Source organism: Calypte anna, chromosome 1 (genome assembly GCF_003957555.1).
Source record: "Calypte anna isolate BGI_N300 chromosome 1, bCalAnn1_v1.p, whole genome shotgun sequence".
NCBI lineage: Eukaryota > Metazoa > Chordata > Aves > Apodiformes > Trochilidae > Calypte > Calypte anna.
Genome location: NC_044244.1, coordinates 80,622,272 through 80,645,565, shown reverse-complemented (window position 1 = coordinate 80,645,565; position 23,294 = coordinate 80,622,272). Strand labels below are relative to the sequence as shown.

The 23,294-nt window shown below is 41.3% G+C and overlaps 1 protein-coding gene across 1 annotated transcript in view; it reads right to left on the bottom strand.

Annotated features, from left to right (window-relative positions):
- LSAMP (limbic system associated membrane protein) overlaps positions 1 to 23,294 on the bottom strand; it is a 1,021,610-nt gene that overhangs the window by 431,126 nt on the left and 567,190 nt on the right. The window lies entirely within an intron of this gene.

Below are 23,294 nucleotides of genomic sequence, written 5' to 3'. Positions count from 1 at the left end.
GAGATTCCTCAACTGCAACTTGCTGACCACCGCCATGATGGCCAAAAGACAAAACTGAGCAATCCCTTTTCACTTGCCTTCTGATTCTGAGGATCACACAATGAGAAAAGAAACATACAGTGAGTTATTTCCAGATGGTGATAACCAGTGCTGTAATTCAAAGGGGAAAACCCAATAGATCTCTAAATGCTAGCACACTGTGAGCCTTTCAGCCTTTACAGAAATGGTTATCTTAGATCATAAATTGGCCAATTTCCTGGATCACAGATAGGTCGCTTGTGGCAGGCCAGAAAAGAAAGGGAGATGGAAGAGGGGAGAGGTGGGAAGGAGAGGAGGATTATCCCCAGACATATTGGTGCTCACACAGTGTCATTACTTCATCTGTCAGCAGATATTCTAACTATGGAATTAAAGGATTTACTGCCCCACAAAAAAGAAGACCAGAATTAAACTAAAAGGACATTTTTCCAGATGAGCTGTTTGTGCTTCCCTGCAACCCTGTGCTTCCCCCCAGCTCTCCCAGTGCTGCACTTCCCACCAACTCTGTCAGTGCCCCCCTGGGCTCTGCAATCCCCTGGCTCTTAAAGCCCTGAGCACTCTGCGACACTGAAGCCCACTAGTGTCCCCAGGCATTAAATAGTGTTCTTGCTGTTCACTTTTCTCAGTTGCCTCTTCAATAGGGAAGATGATCATGCTGTATAGGAAGTCTAATGTCACAACTTTTTAAGCAACTGAAGGAGGAATCATCAATTTTTTTTAAGACGATCTCTCTTATGATTTCATACTCGGCACCACAGTGTAACAGGCATGACTCCAGGTACACACAAAAAAGAGCACCTTGCTCTTTTGTCACCTTGCATGATGCTCTTTTGCATACATTAAGTTTCATATCTGCACACCCAAAAGGAGAACCACAGCAGAAAGGCTAATCCCATATGACAGATAGTCCACACCACATTATGAGCCAGCAGTTGGCTGGCATCCAGTCATAGGGCAAGAAAGTCATACACACACACAGAGCACTGAGATGACAGCATGTGACAGACAGCAAAACCCTCAGAGTCTATTGCAAACAGCACATGGGCACACATTTGAGGCAATGTAGGCATACACTTCTTACATGCTTTGGCAAACACAACCGAACACTCTGTATGGGCCCACTCGCTGACAAAAAACATCACCAACTATAGCCAAACAGATAAACACCCAGCAACCTATAGGAAGGAACACCTTCACTATAGGAAGAATTGTTTAAGGTGGTCACCTGGCCTGGAAGCTCCTCTGAATCAGAAACTCCAAGTATTACTGAAACACTTTGGCTACTGTAGCAACAGACAAACCTGGAAGCAACTGTAAGGAATATACAGAAAGAAATCATAGAATCATAGAATTGGCTGGGTTGGAAGGGACCTCTGAGATCATCAAGTCCAACCCTTGATCCACTACCGCTGCAGTTACCAGCCCATGGCACTGAGTGCCACATCCAGTCTCTTTTTAAATATCTCCAGGGACGGAGAATCCACTACTTCCCAGGGCAGCCCATTCCAATGCCTGATCACCCTCTCCGTAAAGAAATTCTTTCTAATATCCAACCTAAACCTCCCCTGGCACAACTTAAGACAGTGCCCTCTTGTTTTGCTGATAGCTGCCTAGGAGAAGAGACCGACCCCTACCTGGCTACACCCTCCTTTCAGGGAGTTGTAGAGAGTGATGAGGTCTCCCCTGAGCCTCCTCCAGGCTGGACATCCCCAGCTCCCTCAGCCTCTCCTCATAGGGTCTGTGCTTGAGTCCCTTCACCAGCCTGGTTGCCCTCCTTTGCACCTGCTCCAGGACCTCAGTCTCCTTCCTGAACTGAGGGACCCAGAACTGGACACAGTACTCGAGGTGTGGCCTCACCAGCACCGAGTACAGGGGCAGAATCACTTCCTTGGACCTGCTGGCCATGCTGTTCCTGATACAGGCCAGGGTGCCATTGGCCTTCTTGGCCACCTGGGCACACTGCTGGCTCATGTTCAGCTTCCTGTCAATCCAGACTCCCAGGTCCCTTTCTGCATGGCTGCTCTCAGCCACTCTGTCCCCAGCCTGGAGCTCCCCATGGGGTTGTTGTGGCCAAAGTGCAGGACCTGGCACTGAAGAGGTAGGTACAGCACTGGAGAGAAGGGCACACTCACAGCATCCTAGGGGCAGCATGGATGGAAACTGGCCATCCTCAGCTGCTCACTGCACAGAGTTGTTGCTGTATGGCAGGGATGAGAAAAAACAGATGCTCTTTCTTTACACCATTTCAGGACAGTAGGGGCTTCTGCCTCCTGCAGAGTTTTTTGAACTGTCCAATCACACACTGGCTGTTCTCAGCATTTTGCAAATTATATTATCACACTGCCAGCCTTCACAAAGCCGACGGGAAATGGCCATGCAATCAGGTGATGAAAATCAACTTAGTTTTGCTGAAGCCATCAGAACAATACCATTTCCCACTACTTGATGCTTGGGCTTTCATACCAGAGGTGAGTCTGGGAGCAGACCTGAGCTCACAGTGGTCTGTCCTGTTGTGACTCCTGCTCAGTGTCCTCTTAGGTAAGTTTTACTCAACTTATTATATCACATGGCTCTATACAAATCCTTGACACTACTCACAGCTCCACATCATCCTCCCACCAGGCAGTTTTCCTGCAAGAACATAAACTGAAGCAACTAGCTTTCTCAGGACATTTTGGTGTGGAAAGCATTATTTTCAAGACAAAAAGTTTTTCATTCTGCTGAGACCAACACATGCTATGTACGCCATGCAGTAGCACTGCATACTACAAATCATGGTCATAGACTAAGTGTCTTCATTATTCTTTGGGATCAAACCTTTTTGCCCTATATTCAGAGGGATAGAAGGAGCAGGAGACCTACAGTGACCCGACTGTCCTTATTTTTATCACAGGGGACTTGGTCCTTATTTTTCAGGAGTTGCCTCAGAAAGAGAGACAGTTATTTGGACACAGACAGTCTTGAAACCCCTGAAATTAATTTCAAGTGACCGGACTGAATCCAAAGTCTTCAGGTTATTACTATCCAGCAGGCTTCTACCATGTCAAGTGAAGGCAACAGCTGTTGCAGGGAGAAGCCAAAACAATAGATGGACAGATGCCCCAGTGAGTGTGGATGCTCATGAATGAACACAGAAGAGAAAGTCAGATTGGTGGAAAAGGTTCCTGCATCACCAGAGCAAATGGGAGTTTTAATTTGCCAGGTTAAATGGATGCTGAGGCATCACCAAGCAAAAAAAAAAATTGTGTGCAACACAGCTCCTCTTATGCTTCTCTCTTCTGTCTGCAGAGCACAGAAGCTTTGGTTCTGTCATGCTCCTTTATAGAACAAAAAAAAGGAAGAAGAAAAAAAGCACTACCAAGAGGCTCTAACTCATCTCTTATTCTTGGATAAGTACAAATTTATGGCTCTATCTGCCTTTGAGTCTTTATTATCTCCTTAAGTGGCTAGTTTTGTACACAATTTATTATAAAAGCCTGGAATCTACAGTCAAATTACAGATCAATTGAAAACCACACAGAAAACAATTAACATCTGGCAGTGGTTTCATCTATAAAGCTGTCACAGGCTTTGCCAATGAATTCCTCTTCTGACACCCATATTTCCTCACCCCAAACCTAGTCTCCTCTTTTGCATCTCATGGATTTGTGGAAGAGCTGATTCTCCTCTCCCCAGTCCTGTGGTGGCATATGACTGGCTCTGTACCAGCAGGCCATCATGTGAGGTATGAAAACCAGGCTGAATACAGCATAACAGCCCTGTAACTCTCCTGTAAAGAGGTTACTTCCAACAGGTGCCACAGGGGGAAGCTGAAGCTGGGAGTGCCCTATTATGCAGGAGTTTTGGCTTCCTCTTGAGCAGGTGGATGACAAGAAGAGGCCAGAAATCCTGATCTGAGTTTTGCCTCCATCCCTTCTTATTGATATGCTTCTCCATGTTATCAGAAGCCTTACTACCTTCACAGGCAACCCTGTTCACTTCCAGCAGCATTTCTCTGTTAGGCAGTCATGTATATCTGGGAAAGATTAACGCAGGGGTGATGGACATAACACTTCTAAGGAAAAGGTCACCTTTCACAATATTTTCTTATACTGGATTAATATGAGGGAGCTGGAGTTCAATGACCCTTTTGTCCATTCTCTCATTGTCTCTCTCACTCCACAGGTGTTCCATGGCTGATTCCTAATTCTCCATCTCATCTGCACAACACAAAGTCTCTGCTGGTAGAAAGAACTTAAATGGGCACCAAGACAGGAGCACCAAATAAGCAGGTAATGCTGGTTTCAACAAAGACTATCTAGCTTGGATTTCCATTATGTGATGCGATACGAGTATAAGAAAAAAGCGTATCTGCTGAGTTCATGCATGCTTCATGTTGTAGAGTTACTAATGATTTTGAAGCATAAGTTGATGGACACTGCCTCCCATTCATTGGGCCAAACAGTGCTTATAATGGGGTGAAAAGGAGCAATGGTGAAGTCAGTGAGGGGACTGTATGCAACATTTCCAGCCTTTACTTTTTAATAGCACTGCTGTAGGAATAATTAATTTCTTCTGCCGTGCATTTACCACAGTTTTCACCCAAGCTGAAATACTTCAGTGATCAAAAATACAAAAAACACCATAGCCAGTATGAGTCTGCACTCATACTGCAGTGGGGTGGTGGGGCAAAACACACTTTGTTCACTTCATGCATCCCTCCACCACTACCCAGACATGTATCCATCCTTAGTACAATGGCAATAACTTGATGCAGAAGTCAGCTCCCTGTTTAGATAGCAGGAACACTGAGTTAAAGTGAGTGGCAAGAATGGTTGCACAGGAGTAGCTCTGGAGATGCTTGTCTCATGGAAAGCTGGGGAGAGGAAATGGATGAGTGGCTGGTGCAAGCAGAACCTCCGCCTTTCAGTGAGCTAAGAACAGCTGTTGTTGATGATGATTGCTTCCTAATTAGCTTGCTCTTGTATAAGCTTGATAATTTTATGTACCTCCAGAGGAGCGGATTAGCTCTGAACTCACATTGTATCCATTTGTGAAGAGTACCCTATAAATTATTTACCTAACTCTCAGAAATATTAGATCACGAAAGCTCTAAGTATGTCTAATTATATGGCAAGAATAACACTAAGGAGAAAGAAAGGCTTGCTGCATTTACAAGTGCATGGAAGTGATAAACTGTTTTTAAAAGTTATCATGCATACCCCATGATGCTACAACCTGGAAAGGTTTACAGTTATACTTTTATCACTAATATTTCTCCAAAGGAATTTTTGTATGGAAGAAGCACAGAAACCTCAGCCACAGATTCATCCTTCAAAAGCCAAAAAAAAAAAAAAAAAAAAAAAAAAAAAAAAAAAAAAAAAAATTTATATATATAGAGCCAAAGCAAAACTAAAAAAGTCACTATACACAAACATGTAAGGTTATCATGACCATAATGAAACAAAATGAATTTAAGTGTATACTGCTAAATGGCTCTGAACTTGATAAAAACTCTATCAACCTCTCCCAAGTTCTGGCTCTGATTCACTACTGGTTTAAGTAGAATAACACAGTGATGAATCAGCTATGCTATAATTTTCACTCCATTTTTTGCTATGTTAGTACATTGTTACTTCATTACTATTGAACCACTGTATTTTTCCTGTGCTTTGCAACCAGCATTCTGTTAACCCACGGTGAGCCTGCAGCCACCATAACAGAGCTAATACTAAATTCTGGAGCACTAGCACCCCAGTTCTTATTTGAAAATGAAAGGGAGACCTAGCACACTGCAATATTTACAGGTCCACTGACCTTATTACAGAGAGTGAAGATGACATTCAGATGAGAGAAAATAGACTGGTATCAATTAATGACAGCTCCAATTAGGAGAAAGAAAAGAGAACAGAATATGAAACTGTAGGAACAGAACCACGTAGGAGGCCCCTAAAGTGCAATGGGGCCATCCTCTACCATCATAGCATGGTGGACTTTGCAGCTCATATTGCCAGAGGGCAGTAGATGCTGTTTTGAATACATTTTGGTCCTTTGGGTTTCTTTTCTCCTCTTTGGTATTACAAAAAGACAGAAATACAAATAATAAAATAACCAATCATAAATAAAAATAACAATAATGCAAAAATTACAGCTCTTGCTGGACTCGGGATACTGAATGCAAAAGATCTTCTGTCTGGTTCACTATGACATTAATGAAGAAAGGTGCACCTTAGAGCAGTCACAGTTCAACCAGTAAATAATCCTAATCTGTGAATATTCTCTAAATGTTTAAATCCCTGCCAAGTATCAATAAAGCTAAATGACACCTTCAGGAGCATAGAAAGGTGTAAGAACAAGTTTGGTTAGGAACATGGAATGTGACAGTTTTGACCAAGAAAACAATGAGACTTTACAGATGTAAGCAGAAAACACCAAGGCATGTTGTTTACATGTTTACTTCTGCAAGAAAAGTGCTGGGATTGTGCTCTGTGCATCACAGTCCATAAATACGAAAAATCCACTTCTCTCACCTCTTGAGTTATTTCAAACTCATGACCCCTGACTTAGCCCAGAATTTCTTTTCCTACATTGCTCATCTTTACTTTTTTGAACAAGCACTACTTACACTCCCTTTTACTTAAATACAATAAAGAAAAGCTTCCTTACATTTACCAGCAGCTCCACATCAACAATCCACAAAGATGCACGATTAGCTAAGAACAGAGAGTGACTGCCTGTCCCATGGGAAGACAACTCAAAGCTTTACAAAACCTCTTTCAGGTTGGATCCATCACAAACCAGCATCCTGCCAACCTTACACCTGGGAAAAGGCATCACAAGGTTGATGTTGAAGTGGATTTAGGGATCTTTACAAAACACGCAAGGGCAAATGCAGAAAATTTAGAAGTCCAGTACCTCTAAGTGTGTACTCTTTGCCGCATGTTTTTGCAGCAGTGATTAACAGGGGACACACGTACCATAGCAAAGGAATGTTTCACGGTTGAAAGGTTAATTCTTGATTTGATTTGTTTCAGAAGTATTGAAGATTTTGATGGAAGAGGGCAATGGGGTGGAGGATTAAGAGGGCTCCTGGTCGAGGAAGAGAATGATTACTGAGATAGGCACTAATGCAGAGGGAGAAGTGTGTGGTTCCTCCTGAAAATGTATCTGTTTGATTTGCTTGTAAAGCTTTTCTGTTGCTGGCTCCAATCAGTAATCCTTACACTCCTAATGTGCACAGTTTGTGGCTGTATTGCCCCCGTTCTCCTGCCCACAAACCCCGAGCCACAAGTCAGTAAAAGGCAGCGTGGCTGGATTTGATTTGGGAAGGTGGTAAGGGGTGGGGGAAGGGAAGGAGGAGGTGGTTTGACAGTGAGGAAGAGCAACTGAAACCAAATTTTAGAAGCTGAATCTCTCATGCTGAATGTTAACTTACAGAAAAGTAACCCAGCAACCTTGAAATAGAGCAAAGCCCAATTTAAATTCATTACATTTAAATTAAATTTAAAGCCCATGTAAATGATTGACTTAGTTAAGAATATGTCATGTGGAAGAGAAAAAGTGCAGCAGAGACATGCCAGGCAGCTTTGGCTAATTTTAAAATTCACAGCAAAATCTTTATACTCTGATTGCAATTTAAAAAATATGCAAACAACTTATTATCACCAGTATTAGAGCCAGTATTTTTACCTCTTCCCAAGAAATCACTGAATGTTTTGCCAACTCCACACAGTTCATCTACTGAAATTCAGGTACTTTGCAGAGGTAGGAAGGACAGGAACTTCCATAGGGGATAAAAAATGGAAAGAAAAAAAGAACATAGAAAGAATAAATGCAATTATTCCTAAGAGGAATTTTGTCTCTCTCAGGAAACGTGCTCTGAAGAGGGTAAGAATGCTGCAGGATCTTTTACTACTGTGACCTTAATTCCAATGCAAAAGAACATTTCCCTTTTATTCGATTGAGAAAAGAACCACTGCCTTTTTGAATTTTTTTTTTTTTTAATATTCAGTCTACTGACAGTTGCCACTGACACCTGTGGGCACTAGGTTACACTCTGAAGGATTATGTCACTGGAACTTTACAAAACTAGATGATCTGTAAGAATATTAATGGTAACACTGACAAATCAAAACATGCTCTGTGCCTATCTGTCCATCCTTGCTACCTCACATAATGATTTTATTGAGTTGGTTTTGGTCTACTGCACCAAAATTGCTTTTGTTTATTTTTTAACAGGAAAAATGGTTGTGTATAGACATTTGTAATCTTTGAAGTATTTCCAGCATGCTTATTAAAATTTAGATATAACAAAATTATGACACAGTGGAGCCAAAGTTTTATTCTGTGAATAATATAATATCTGGTCAGAACAGGCTGGTTAGGCATAGACTGAGTAGTCTTTAAAAAAGAGTATTCAGGTCTAACAACTCAGTCTCATAGCTTTCACTTCAAAGATTTATTTTCCCACATGAGGTGCAGATGAGCACCTTGGTTGAATGAGGAGTCCTACAGCAAGAGTGCCCCCAGTTTCATAGATACGAGATTGCCCCACTGAAGTGCCTTGAAGATATACTCTACCTTAAAAGTGGGAACAGCTGGGGATGAGAAATTAGAGGTGGTTGGAGGGAAATGGGTCAACACTCAGACCAAAGAGCAACTGTTTCTGCTGGGAGCCATACATTTTTTTTTTTTTTTCTCAGCAGCCACTCCAAAAGTGTTATTACCTGTGTATGGCTTTGCTGCTTTTCTTGTCTTTTTTTTTTTTTTTTTTTTTGTCAGTATGAACAGGAGCTGGGTATACTTTGTAAATAGAACAAAAGAGAACTGTACGTGCTTTGCCCTAAATGCCATAAGAAAAGACTCACTTTATAAATCCAATTGTTTTGCTTCATCTCATCTTCTTATTGGTGCTGGTTCCAAGCAAGTAGGACTTCAAGAGTTGGTTGGTTTAGTGCAAGAGGAATGAATGATGCAGAAGCTCATGAGCTCTGAATCTAATCTAAGATGTGTGCTGGGAATTGGGGATAACACTGTTGGAAGTGAAAGACAAGCCCTTTCTTAAACTAGATTCAAATCAGAAGAGGCCCTTCTTAGTCTCAGTTTTGGTCTCATCACAAAGAGGAAATCCACCCTGAGTCTGCAAATGATCACAAGCAGTTTTCCTTTTCCTTTCCTTTTTCCTTTTCCCTTTCCTTTCTTTTCTTGTTTGTTTGGTTTTGGTTTTTCTTCCTTTTTAACATAGCATATAGTAAATCTGTTACCATATGAAGCTGCAGGGACAGATTGTATCCACCAGTTCGACAACAGGACAAATTCATGAACAACAAGGGCGTAAAGAGATAAAAGAGATATGAAAGCAACTAGGAAGGCACTTCATACTGTCCCCAGTCCAATGTCTGTGTATGCTGGGGTAAGGTAAGGGCAACAGACTGCAAGAATTAGCTGGCTGCAGGCAAAATACTGTGCTAGGCTACAGTTCTCACCCTTGAGGACATGGCTCACACTCATGGGTACAAACTTACCCTACTGAAGAGTCGAATCACTGGCTGCTACAGGACAAGAAGTGTCAGTCAGAGGCAGTCATCCCTCCTCACGCCATGAGTGGCATTTGGAAATCATAGCAGCACAACCATGCCTCCTCTGTCTTGGGAAGTTGGTGGATGAAAAGGCTTGAGGAAGAGGTCACAAATGGGAAACAACTTTGTTTTCCCTGGATCTCCATCACTACAGCACAAGATGGGGCTGTGGATGCATCTGGTTTCCAGCATGACCCTGCAGTAACATAGCATCTACTGCTGAGTTGTTTCCTCTTGCATCTGGGAATCTGGATTATCCAGCAGTCTTCACCAGCAGCACTCCGTTGCTGGTTAAGGGATACAGCCATGGCCTGATTGGCTGCATTTGAAGCCCAGCCAAGCAACAGGATGTTTTTGTAGAAGAGATTCCAGAAAGCAAAGAGCTCAGATCTCTTCTCCTTACTCATTGTGGCTCAACCCTGAAGCACATTCCCCCTTGAAGTCCCATGGCTCAGATGCAGCACGGAAGCCCTTTAAAAGATGGCAGTGCCCTACTGCTTGAAGAATTACTCTTAAAAGTAATCAAGTGTCTCACAGAAAGGGGTCTTGAAAGCTAGGCACACCAATTTAAAGATTTAGCTAGAAGATTGTGATAAAGCTCCTTTAAATGGAGTAGATATTTGTCTCAGTGAATGGAAAAATACAGTACAAATTAGGTCTGCAGAATGGGAATATTTGGAGGAAGAGACCTGCATTGACTGGTAGCCAATACTGCACCCCTCATGATGTGTAACTAATAACAGCATGCCAGACATTCAGCTTGCACATTAAATATTAATAACATTTTTCTTCTGAGTCATCATTAAGCTAGAGCCTCTCTACACAGCACAAACTGATTTACAGACCATCCATGGCATTCTCTCATGCTGCCACTGTTGCTCAGCTAAACACCTGCTATCCAGAGGTTTGCTGAGGGACCAGCAAGCTAGCTAGGTCAGAAATGGGAAGTTTTCAAGTAGAGGAAAACAACAACCCTAACAGACAGTCAGAAAAAAACAAATCCTGGCTGCACCTCTGTCCACAAATAACATACAGCCTAAGAAATAAATCTCTGAATGGAGCCAGAGCTTCAGTCTTACTGTTTAGCTCTGAGGAGGATGTAGATGCAACTGGTGGGCTATGCCTCCCTACCCATTTGCTTCTCAGATAAATTTCATGGCACTTCTGATGCCCTTCACAGGAAAGGTATTTATGGGTCCTCCCAGAGCAAGAATACAACTGGCACTACATAGATAGTAAGGAATAAGACCAACTATTCTCTAGAAAAACTGGTATATTCAGACATGCTTGTACTGTAAGAGAGTTTGGCTGCTCTGTTACACCCCTTCTCTTCTCAGAACAGCTGGTTTCCAGTTCAGAAGCTTACACTGCCTGAAGCTAGAAGGAACTGTTTGCCTGATCCATGGAAAGCATTTTGCAGAGAGATTTAGACAAGCCATTTTTGAAATACAGGACTTGGCAAAATGTAGATGGTGCTTAACATCTGGAAAATAGTTTCAGTGATTCTTAGCATTACCCTTTCACAAAAGCAACTAGGCTCAGAAGCTTCAAATGTAGTTTCTTTGAAAGAATCTGGTGAGTTCCATCAGTACGGGACTAGTTTTGAAAAGGTGAACAGAAAACTTGAGAAGCAAGTCAGTGATGAGTTACAAACATCAGAAAAAAAGTGTCAGATTTTTAAAGAAGGTGCCATACATCTCCTGAAGAAATGTGCTTTTATTTAAAAGACTAAATAAATTAAAAAGTAGTAGCTCTCTCATCCTTTTTTCTCTGTGAAGTTTCAAAAACACAGGTATATCACTAGAAATTTTTTTAAACACTGAATTTTTAAAAGAAATATATGAGATTTATTTCATTCTGGGGCCTTTGAGGGGCAGGGAGATGTGGTGGGAGAGAGGTATGGTGAGAATCCCAGACAAACCCATCATACTTTCCTCCTGCTATCTAGGAGTACTCTTCTCTTACTTGCTGATGTGCAGAGATCCTAGATCAGCTGGCAGCATTTCTCAGTGGATACTGTGTAGGGCAAGGATTCAAAAGGCCAGAATCCTGTTCACCTGCTTGGGTCATTTGTGACAAATTACTTGAAATCTAGTCATGCCCAGCTTTCTGGATCTGTGACAGTGGGAGTAAACTACATAGGCTTTCTTCTTCATTCCTCTGAGGTCTCTTGCCATAAAATGCCATGGATACAGAAGAAGATACATGCTTGTGTACACATATATACACTTGAAAGTATTAAGCATACATAAGCATGTAGACATGGACATTTATGATTGCTCCCATTGCATTCATTCTTTCTTTCTTCAATTCATGGAGGATAACTGCATGTACACACGTCCTCCATCATTTTCCACAACTCCCATTTCATCCAAAAGAAGCACTTTGTTCTGCTGATATGGTAACTGCATCACTGGAATTTTCTTCGAGTGTTCCTCCTTCCCTTCTTTTGATATGTAAAAAAGATCATTAATACATTCTACGTAAAGATCCCTACCTACAACAATTTTGCTGTGTTGCTCAGAAAAGTTTGATGCGTACAGGGAAGAGTTGTCCTATTACTAAAGGTTTATTACTCTTATGATATCTGCTCTAGAGCATTTGAAAAGTAGACAATTAGATATTTTCAAATAAAAAAGGGCATTTGGTGATTCACTGTCTTTGCTCTTTTTTATATAATTGTTATTATCATTTCCATTCGCTAATTTGCAGAACTGCAAGTGGGTGTCATAGTCATACATGAATTTGCCAGATTTTCTCACATTTATCTTGTGCATTGCCCTTTATTGCTCAATTGTTTTGATGCACACTGATGAGATAGAGCTCTAAAAAGCGGTACTTTTTAAATTGTTTTCTGCTCAGGGGCTGAGGATAGGTCCTGTACCTGTTGGCACAACTGCTGAATCAAAACCTGCCAGCTACACAGCCCTCTCCTAGCCTCTTATTCTCCATCAAAGCACCACATATTTCTATAAAAGCACTGCAGAGGTTTGGATCATTACCCAGAAACCGTTGTCAATAAAACAGCATTAGAAACAAATCAAAGCACCAATAAAAGACATTCATTTCCAGATAAGGTCTGCATTGAAATTAAAATACTTAAAGATCTATGTAAGAAGAGATCAGTTGATACATAAGAAAAAAAAAAACAGGACAGAGATAAAAAACAAAAGGAGTGTCAAGGGAAAACTCATCTCTGCATGGAATTGCTGTTCAGAGGAACCAATTTGTGTTGATGAGTTGGACATTTAAGAGCTGATAGCATGTTGTTCTGTCTGATACGACATTGGTGGCTGTGGGATTTCTTCAGCCGCAACTTTTTTCACTAAGATGCAAGTACCAGATGATGAACTGCATAGACAGATAGCATTTCTCTGTGTCAGCATCGCAGGCAGCAGGTTATCAGCTGAGTTTTCTCTGTTCCCAAGGCTGTAGGCTGGGAGGTAAGTGAGCTTGGTCGGCTCTTTCAGGAGCCTTTTCTAAGCTACATATTCTTTGGCAGACACCAGGGCTCACAGTGCATCCAAGTCCTTGTGGGATTTTAATTTCTTGAGATTGTTTGTCCTGTAAAGGCATGATGACTGATGGGCTAGGAGTTCCTGCATCCCAGTAAGTTAATGGAGCAGGTATCTCCTTCCCACCACTACACAGTGCTGGGGAGGTGTACTACTCCCACTGCCTCCATGAGACCTTTCTGCTCTCTCCCAGACAAAAAGTGCCAGGCCTTGAGCTCAGTTTCTTGGGAGACACAGGCCTCCTCACAACTGTTTACTTTATGCACACCTAAAAAAACCCCACCCAAATCATGTAAGGGACATGAAGGTGCCGTATTTTCCAGATGCCTTTTTTTGGTCATTACTCTCCTGTCCACTCATCCTCATTTTCTTATATTTTGTTTATCTCACACAGTTTGCTTACCTCTAATGGCTAAGCCAGAGGGAAGAACACATAATATGGATAAATCGCTTCAATATATCTACCTGCCTCCTACTCTTACAGTGTACAGCTAGCTTTTTGAATCAAAGACAAAGAAAGTGTAACCAATAATGACAATTTCAGGAGAAGAAAGCTTCAAGAAATAAAACCCAAACCCCAACACGTCAGGATGAGAAAATTGAACCATCTAATTGCCTACGCCAAATAAACTGTGAAGCAGAGCTGGTGGTGATAATTTCTAAAAGATTTAATTTTAAAATATTAGTAATACTGATAAAGGATTAACACTAATACTGTAGGTGACTAATCTTGACTGTGCCTTTTTAACAACAGTGTTGCTACCACCATCATAAAGGAAATTAGCACTGATAATTAGATCAAATCCTTTATGTCAGTAATCCCACTTGAAGATATTTTCAGAAGGTTGAAGGTAATTTCCTGTATGCATCCCAGACTCATTAATTAATATTGATATTTAATGTGTTCCAGACTTTCATTTCTTGGTAATACTCAGAGCTGTGTCCAGCTAACTCAATTGAGACAATAGTTTAGTCAGACCAGCAAATATCTGCCCATTCAGCACCAAAGACCGTCAAACAAGAAATCAGAGACCTTTAAAACTGCCTACACATTAGGGAATTGGGGTTCTCTGCACCTGAGCAATTTTATGTTACTTTTTTCCTGGTGTGGAAATGCCCTTTGAGGTAGCATCCATCTCATGGTGTGTCAATATTCTCCCCAGTGATTGATTCTGCTCATGTCATCAAGATTTCATCCCTAAAGATCTATGCCTATATTTCTGAAAATACATATAGTGCAATTATCTTATTTTTCATAAATTTTAAAACCTTGATGCTGCAGAAGGAGAAAAATAAGAAAAAATGCTCAAGACTGCCAATACAAAAAAACCCAAACCCAAACAAAGTAAATTACTTTAAAACTTCATGACTATTAAAGTCAATTCTATGCTTCTGGGGGCCTAATCAGCTGTTTTCCCATGGTCCTGGTTGGTATTGAGCAATGCCTCTTCCCCAGGAGAAGCAGGAGCAGCATAACATAGAGTCAGATGTTCTCTTGTAGTAATCAGCCCTGGCAGATTTTGAAATATGTACAAACCACTTGGCTCTGGTGTACACATACGTTCTTCTAAAAGGCACTCTTTGAGAACAAAGCAAAGGGAATAAGAACAGGTAACAGGCAGTGCACCTGTGTCAGCTGGCCCTACATTTGGAAGAGCTTGGCAGTGCCTGCCTGCCTCCCACTGTGCTAGTAGCCTTTCAATGTTTTTATGCCTAGAGTTTGAAGATCCATGAACAACCTCTCTAGCCACTGTATCTTTAGCTCCTTATTTCTGGGCACCTCAGCAAGGACAGACAAAACCAAAGAAATCAAAGAAAAATTATTGTTTGGTTAAGGTTAAATCCCAGCTCATCTATCTCAAACCTCCTTATGAGGTGTTACACAAACTCAGATGAGGAAAATACTCCAAAGTGCTTAGAAGAAACCATACCACAAAGAGATACCTTTGAGAGATGAGGTTTGCCAATTGTTCACCAGTCTCAGAGAAAACAGGAATGGCCACTTACCTGAAAAGAAAAAGAAAAGAAATATTAATGATTATTCCTTTTTTATAAGAAAATTAAGCTTTGTACAAAATGAGAAAGAATAAAATTATTGCAGTGCACCCAGCAGACTGGGTGTGGGATGCCCAGGACTGCAAAAGCAGGGAATCAGCCTGAACATACAATGGAAAAACTGTAGTATGAAGGAAAATCTGATATAGGGAAGGATACCACTGGAAAAAAGAAGAGTACATTTGTAAAGCAGCAGCAGAGCATTACAACATTTTTCTGCCTACAACGGATGTCCCAGATAGAGGCAAAAGCCACATTTTCTGGGGTTTCCTTCCTGTTTTCTGCCCTTCTCCCATTTTTGCTATGAATCAGTACAGAAACTGTTCTTCCAAGGTGCAAGTCAAATGCTTTCTGCAGGCCAAAGGATTCATTCTCTGTAATAGACATTGAGTTCAGCGAAACTGTTTCTGAATCCTTCCACAATATTCTTCTCCTGTAGCTTTCCACCAATAAAACAAAAAAAAAAAAGTCAGAGGCACCTGTAAATTAATTTCTTTCTGTGCAACATGTCATGTACAGTCCCATTAGCAGCAACACAGCAGGCCATGGGCTGGGGAGGGGGAAATGGCCTTCTTCATGGTAATGGGTTTTGAGGCTCCTGGTGATAATTTATTTAGTAGGCAGTTTTGCAGAGCTGGCTATTATACTGATGGAAACTTTCTGAATAGGCTGATTTTAAAAGGAGTGGGGTGAAAACAAGTGGCATTGCTTATGCTTTGAAAAATACTGTTATTAAATAATTGGAAATGCATTGATAAATTTTGTCTGAGAGTTGCTCTGCTGCAATTTATAATACAAATTACATTACTAGTGACAAATGGCAACTTAATCCAGCAATTAACTTCAACAATGTGAATTCCTCTGTTGCTTTTTTTCTTTTTTTAAATACATATTATATAGAGTATATAGCCCATGAAGCAGTATACATGCTGTGATTACCAGATGCAGTGCTGTTGCTGGCCTCAGACTTATTTTCTGCCTTGTCTCCCCAAAGGATATACAACTGGGAGTATCCTAACCCTCCCTTATCACCTTTCAGTATGGATCAATATCCATAGGGATATTAATTTTTCATATGTACTTGGTTTCAAGTTAAGAGGTCTCTTTTGCATACAGAAGTCATCCTGTCTAGTCCTATCCCAAGAAAACCTTCATAGGGGACAAAATCCAAAACAAATCTGCAACTTGCTTGAAATTAATGTGAATAATTTAAAATAAATACATAAATAAATAATTTTTTAAAAGAGCATTATCTTGTCCTTGACATATACTTAAGGAACAAACACTTGGTTTGAAGGATCAAGCCACCCACTGTGCTGTCTATCCTTTTGCAAATACGTCTTGAGACAAACATACTCATCAACTTAAGAGAAGCCAAGCCCCCTACAATAACACTGCAGAGCTACCAGCTGTAATGGGATACTGGGAAATCAGATCATCCTACATTTGAACTGATTTGTATCACTGATACTCTTTGCAGTACAGAAGCAGAGTTAAATGCAATAATATCCTGTTGCATGGTCACTTAATTCTAGAAGTAAATTCAATATTTGCTGGCATCCCCAATCCAGAGATAAAAAGTGTATACAGGTGTTGTAGCTGTTAGTTAGAATTACTTTTGCAATGCCTTCTGGGGAAGACCAGAACAGCTTAGGCATCTGTCTGGGAAGGAAGGGTTGTCATTCTCACCCTGTACAAAACTGTTTATAAATTCCTCTGCTTCTTGCTTTGTATTACCACTATGGCCCTGTTGCTGACTTGGACAGGTATGGGTTTTGCTACAAAAAATAAGAGGGACCTATTCCCATAGCTTCTAATATTTTCAAAGAAGGAGCTGGGGCAGAACAATGAAAAGAAGACTCATGTCTTTGTGAATCCACCTGCATGCAGTTAGGAGCAGACAAGGTAACAACATTCTTCTGATGGGTACAGTGGAAAAAAAAATTAGGGGTCCTATTTCCCAAGTCCACTATACACAGCCCCATTAAGAACTCTGAATTTCATCCTTTATGGTACAATTTAAATAATGTATTTTGGAACCTTCTTTTCCAGCTGAAGGAAGTAGGGGCAGAAAAATATATTTATGAAAAATACTGCAGACAGGTTAGCAGTTGGTTTTAAACATCTAAATTAGTTCAGTCAAATAAAGATAGGATTATTGTGGATGAAGATTGTCTGACAGGTGTATTCTACAAAGCAGGGTAGTTAAACACCTGGGATTTTGGTACAGGTTTCGCATTGGCTTATTTTGTGACCTCAGCTAAGCCGTAACTATTTTTGTGCCCTTTCCTGCTAAACGATACTCAGCAAGATAGTTCTGCCATTTCTTATGCCTATGAAGATGTTTCAATAGGTAAAAGGTATTTTTTCTTGCACACAGAAGACTGATTGGAAAAACTCCAGTTCTGTAGTAGAACACTAGAGCCATGACAAAATCCACTTTCTCACTCAAAGTGAGATTACAAATTTTGGTTGCAATTGTTCTGAAAAGCATTTCCCTCAGTCTCTCCTAAGGAAGCTGTTCCACTTCAGCTAAACACATATTACTTGCCAAGAGCAAGACTGAGTGTTAGTTTGTTGTAATTAAGGTTTCCAGATCTGGTTTCAAGGAAATGAGCAGGATTCTGCATCTCCAGTTACAACCCACCCTGCTCCTGTCATGAAAGTTTCCTTAGTTCAATTCAAGCTTGCAAACATCTGCAGGGTAGGTGACATGAATGACATTGCATTTTGCAGCAATCAAAAAATGCTTCCTCCAGCTCTTCTAACACTCTCTGTGGGAGAAACTCGACTGGGTTCACTGGGCCTTTACAGAAAGACCAGTAGCTGAGCAGGCAGTTGCACAGACTGGACCCCAACACCCCTTCTGCCAGGGCCAGGCTTCCCTTGAGTTTTCCCCTCCACAAGCTGACCTATCATTTCCTCTGCTTTGCTTGAGAATCTTGATGAGAAGAGAGCCTGTGGTGGGATGGCTGCAAATGTAATGCAATCAGAAGATAATGACTTCAGAAGGAGAGGGGAGGGAGGGGATAATCAGCAGAGGCAGATGAACTCCCAAGATATAAAAAACCAGACTGTTTTCATGCAGATGTCCCTAGTAATGAAGAATGAGAGAAGAAGAATACCGAGAAAGAATTGAAATGGAAGCAGATTTCCTTCTAAATAGCACTATTTCAGAGTTTTCCATGGGGTGTCAGTAGTTTCTTAACTAAGAGTTTCTGGAAATACCCCAGACAAATTCAGACCTCTCAGACATATCTCTCTCTCTCTCTTTATTATACACATATCCACTCCACAGTTTAGAGTTAGCTTTGGTGGGAATTGAGGACAGGAATATAAAATATGCAAGGAACATCCCTGTCTCCCTTTAGGCTCAGGTTGAGCTCGGTGTCTATGAAAATATTATGCAAATGTGACAGTGTTTTCTTTGGGCAAGCCATTTAACTGGAGCTTTCAACAACACAGAAGCCTAGAGACAAAGGGTGCAGGTAATGATAAATGCAATTTATTTACAATGGGCAGAAAAGGGAAGGAATAGGCAGCTGCTTCTACCAGTGATCTCCCCTGCTCTCTCCTCCCGCTGAATCACAGAATTCAGCCTTCCCTCAGGATGCCTGTCTGCTTCCTGGGGTGAGGGCTTCCCAGGGATCATTCTGCTCAGAGATTTTTCTCTCCCTATTCAGATTCTGAATTTTATATTCAGGTATGTGAGTTCCACAGGCAAGAAGTTTTAAAGTCTAAAACCAAAGCAGTAGAAGACCTGACCTTAGCAAGCCTCACTATGAATACCAGCCCAGGGTTCAGACCTGGAAGAACCTGCCAAGATTTTCAGGCCCTTTGAGGAGAAACTAGATACAGCTACAGGACTATACTGTTCCCATAGAAATCCTCCCTAGCCTAATAGTTTCAATACTTAATGACAACAGCTCTGAACACTACACATGTATTGTAGGATGTGAAGCTACCAAATCTAGGAACAGACCGAAACAGGCGCCTGGGGTACCACAGGGTTCTGCTGCACAAAAAAAGCACTAAGCCAAAATGTCTTCTAGTGCATACTGCTAGAGCCTGGGTTGCCTTTGAGGTAAAATCAGAGTCCTTGACTTCTCAGATGGTTATATACCCCTCCTTTCATCCCTCCCATATACTTAAGTGTAGGTGTCAGCATCAGCACCCAAAAAAAATTCCAACAAGAGTCCGTGTGTTCTGCCTCTTCCCTCAGCAGATTAAGCAGCTAAGCACTTCTCTTCCAGCACTAAATGCCTCCTCTCTTAGAGAGTTCTGCCACACTCGCATCAACAAATTATGTTGAGATGGCTGAGGGCATTATGGCCTGCAGCTCTCCATCAAACTTCTTGCCCAGAGATTGCAGCTCCCACATAAGGGACAACCAAACAGCTCCTGGGTCAGCTGCTGCACTTTAGAGCTCACTCGATTAGCATGAATCAAATTGATGTCGGCTTACTTTACCAGGCTGGCTGTAAAACTCCTAGGGAAGGGGCTGCTTCATGAGCCATTCAGCTGTCCCTGCTGTGGGGTAGTAACATCTGGCAGAAGCTTGAAGCTGAAACCACTTGCACCCCACAAACTTCATTAGTTGCTGAGGGAATGTAAAATGTGACGTGTTCCGTCCCAGAAATGGCTGCTGCATATAGCAGGTGAAGTGACCTCTATAAAGCCATGCTTCCAAAAGATGATCAAACATAGGCAAGGTGTAATGAAGTAAGGAATTCTTTATTATTATTACCTCTGAGACCGATATCCTCTTAAAAAAATCTAATTCTTTTTAATTTGTTCTAAGTAAAACCATTACTTACGGCAACTGTATTACTAATTATGCAATAATTTTATGCCGAAGCACTAGTTAAAATGGCTTCAAGTCTAAATTAGGTCTAATAAAGAATTAATTTAATAAATCTCTTGGTCTCAAAAAAAAATTATTTACTTAAAATGAGAGTTTGCTGAAAAATCTCACATTACTTTTTATTAATGCCACATAAAGTAATTGTGTAATTAGAAATTAACTTACAAGGTGACACAATTTACTCCAAAATGATGCACAGCATTCATATAGCACTTAGCAGCCAAAATACTAGGTTAAACAAATGTGCCAGCATCTGAGTGTCACTCCACTCATCTGAGGGCTGTAGCCACCTCTAGCCTGGAAGGAGTCAATGCTTATTTAGGATGTTTCAGCACTCTACAGGGACTGAGGAAGAAGCCTGAGGAGCACAGCACTCAACTAAAAAGCAAAATAACATAATTGCTCAGAAACACAGTCTAAACACAGGGGATTGTATTATTTTGTCCAGAAAAAGTTATCACAGGACTATACAAGGCTGGACCCTGTGCCTTCCCCTCACAACCAAACCCATTTTAAACATTTGCTGTAGCTCTGCTCAGGGCTGAGTTTAATCATATGGATTTCTTTGGGGAGCTCCTCATGGTGGTGTGGGGTTACTTAGAAAGGACCTGTTGGACTCTGGTTAGACTTAATCTCTTCTAGTTTATGGATTCTGATTAAATCAGTATCAGCAATCACAAAGTAAGAGCTGACTCAGGCCCCTTGCGAAGGGTGTGATCGCTCCCTGCTACTGTACAGAGAAAGTCACAGCATGAAAAAAAAATGACTACTTCCATGGGTTTTGAGACCCCTTTGTTTCCTGATACCTTGAAGTGCTTTACATATTTTAATTTGATGAGTAAATTCAACAACTCTTTTTCAGCACTGGAGTGCATTTTGGATCAATTTTTACAGTGGAGACAGACACAAAAATCAGTAATTTTGGGACAGAATGAGAAAAAACACCTCATCCTCACATGAATTTTAACTAGCACCTCATCTATCACACTTGAAATGAGGAAATTTACATTGGACTAAATCTTCATGGACAAAGCACATCTTTAAAAGGAAAAAAAACAGGTCACTGAAGCACATTCTGTGCAAGTGATTCTCCACAGTGAAGAAGGTGGCATTGGGTTTTGCCTGGAACTATCTGAAAGGGAGATCTAGGAAATGATTTCTTGAAGATTCTGCTGAAGGGAAGTGGTGAATAATGCAGCACCAAGAAGGCTGCCATGGCTTGACCAAAAACCTCCCCAAAACAACAAGAACAAAAAAACCTACTCAGCTCTGTAATGAACTGTAGCAGACAAACCTTTCTTGGGGCACAGCGCTTCGAAGTCAAACTGGTGTTCTTGCCAAGGTGCACAAACAGTGCTTCAATCTTGCTACCTTTAGACTTGGCTAACCTTGTTCAGTGCTCCTGTTCCAGACCCAGCTAACCTCCTCCGGCTGCTCGAGAGTGAACCAAGCATGCATTTGGAAGCTCACCTTTTATTGACCCCCCCTAATCCTGCTCATACGCAGCTGGGGTCAGCCCTAATTGGGCACAGGTGGGCTTAACACAAGCTCCCGCCTCCCACCTTGTAATTAGCAACACCTGATTGCCACATTTCACTACAATGAACAATGTGGGCAAAAAGGGGAGAGGCTGGATGGACTTAGAGCAGTAAGAAATTCTACAATACTTCAGTTTGCTGGGTTTTTTTAACTATTTTTCATTCCTTTTTAAAGTTACAAAATGAAAGGAGCAAATAAATGTCATCAAATACTTCCACTGGAAACAGATTTTGCTAGCTAAAATTAGTCCAGATCGAAACTTGCCTATGACCACCATTAGTAGTTTTGACTGCACTGTTTAAATACAAAGAACATTTAACATTCCAGCAAGATGTATACTGTAAAAACCCAAGCAGTTCGGATGAACGTCCTGGGTCACCTGCCTTGTCTGTTCCATCCCTTGCCTGACTGACTCTGTACTCCTCAAAGCAAATTTTGAGAGCAGATATTGCCAATTGTGAATTCAAAATTTGTTGTCAGTATGCTTTACCTGAAATCTGTTCTTTTCACAAACCTCCCTCATCACAAATATACTCACTGGAATAATCACAGGATGTGGATACCAAGAGAGTGTCAATGCAATCAAGACAAATTGGTGCAAGAATTGAGAAAACTACTTGACAGCACTCACCCAGCTTGGATGAAGACTACTTAAACATTCCCTCTCCTTTCCTGCACCACAGGAGGTGCTTTTACACCAGTGTGCTTGTGCTCTGCTACACACTGCCATTAACACCTCTACCGCCAACTGTGCAGGACTCAGGTACCTGAACTAAAACATCTGCCAGCTGGCTGCAGCTGGAGGCTTTTACCACAGCTGTGCACTAGACATGAGAGAGGGACAGGGTACACATTCATCCAACATGTTACATCTTTCTGCTGGCATTCCAGGTGGCACAGGTGTTCAACTCCCCCTACCACCTTCTGCTCCGCAATGACATCAACCAGGGGTCATCAGGGCAGGTCAAATGCAGGAAGCTTTTAAGAAAGGTTGATAATTATATTAAGGGCACTGCCATGAATCAGCTTGGGATTGATTAAACATAGTGTTGTTTTGGGATGCCTCAGCCTCAGAGACACAGGCTGCCAAAATGAGAAATATGGACTAAAGCCCTAAGACTGGTTTTAAGCTGAACATGAACACAGTTATGAAAGAAATTGTATGATACAACTGCCAAAACCAGCAAGGGTTTCAAAACAGACACCTCGGGCACTTCAAATCTTATATAAGATTGCCTCAGGCATCTGACAGGTCTTTTACTTTACTTGTGAGAAAGCTAGGTTGCAATGTTAAGTCTTTTTCTTGAAAGTCTGTCTTCTGTCCCCTTTTATATGACCCAGCACACTTCCTGTTCCTCAAACACTATAGCATCAGCACTGAAATTCTAGGATCTGAGAGGAATCCAACATTTTCTCTCCTAGTTTTGACTATAGCAGCTGATAGTTATCTATCTCCCATAATTTTTAAATGTTTTGGAAGATGCTGTTTTATCTGGCACGGTGTGGAAGACCAGTGGCTAAACAGCTATCAAAATACTAGGGATGTGAGCAGACAAAGCCTCTGTGCACAAAAGCTACAACACCCATCCATCAAAGCATGCACATGGAAAAATAGGCCCAGTATGGTTTGGCAAGGGTCATCATGCTTACAGCAACAGGTCATCCACTGTGGTATGAGCAGCACTGGTAGAAGCCACACTCAGCATCTATTTAGTTGCTTGTTTC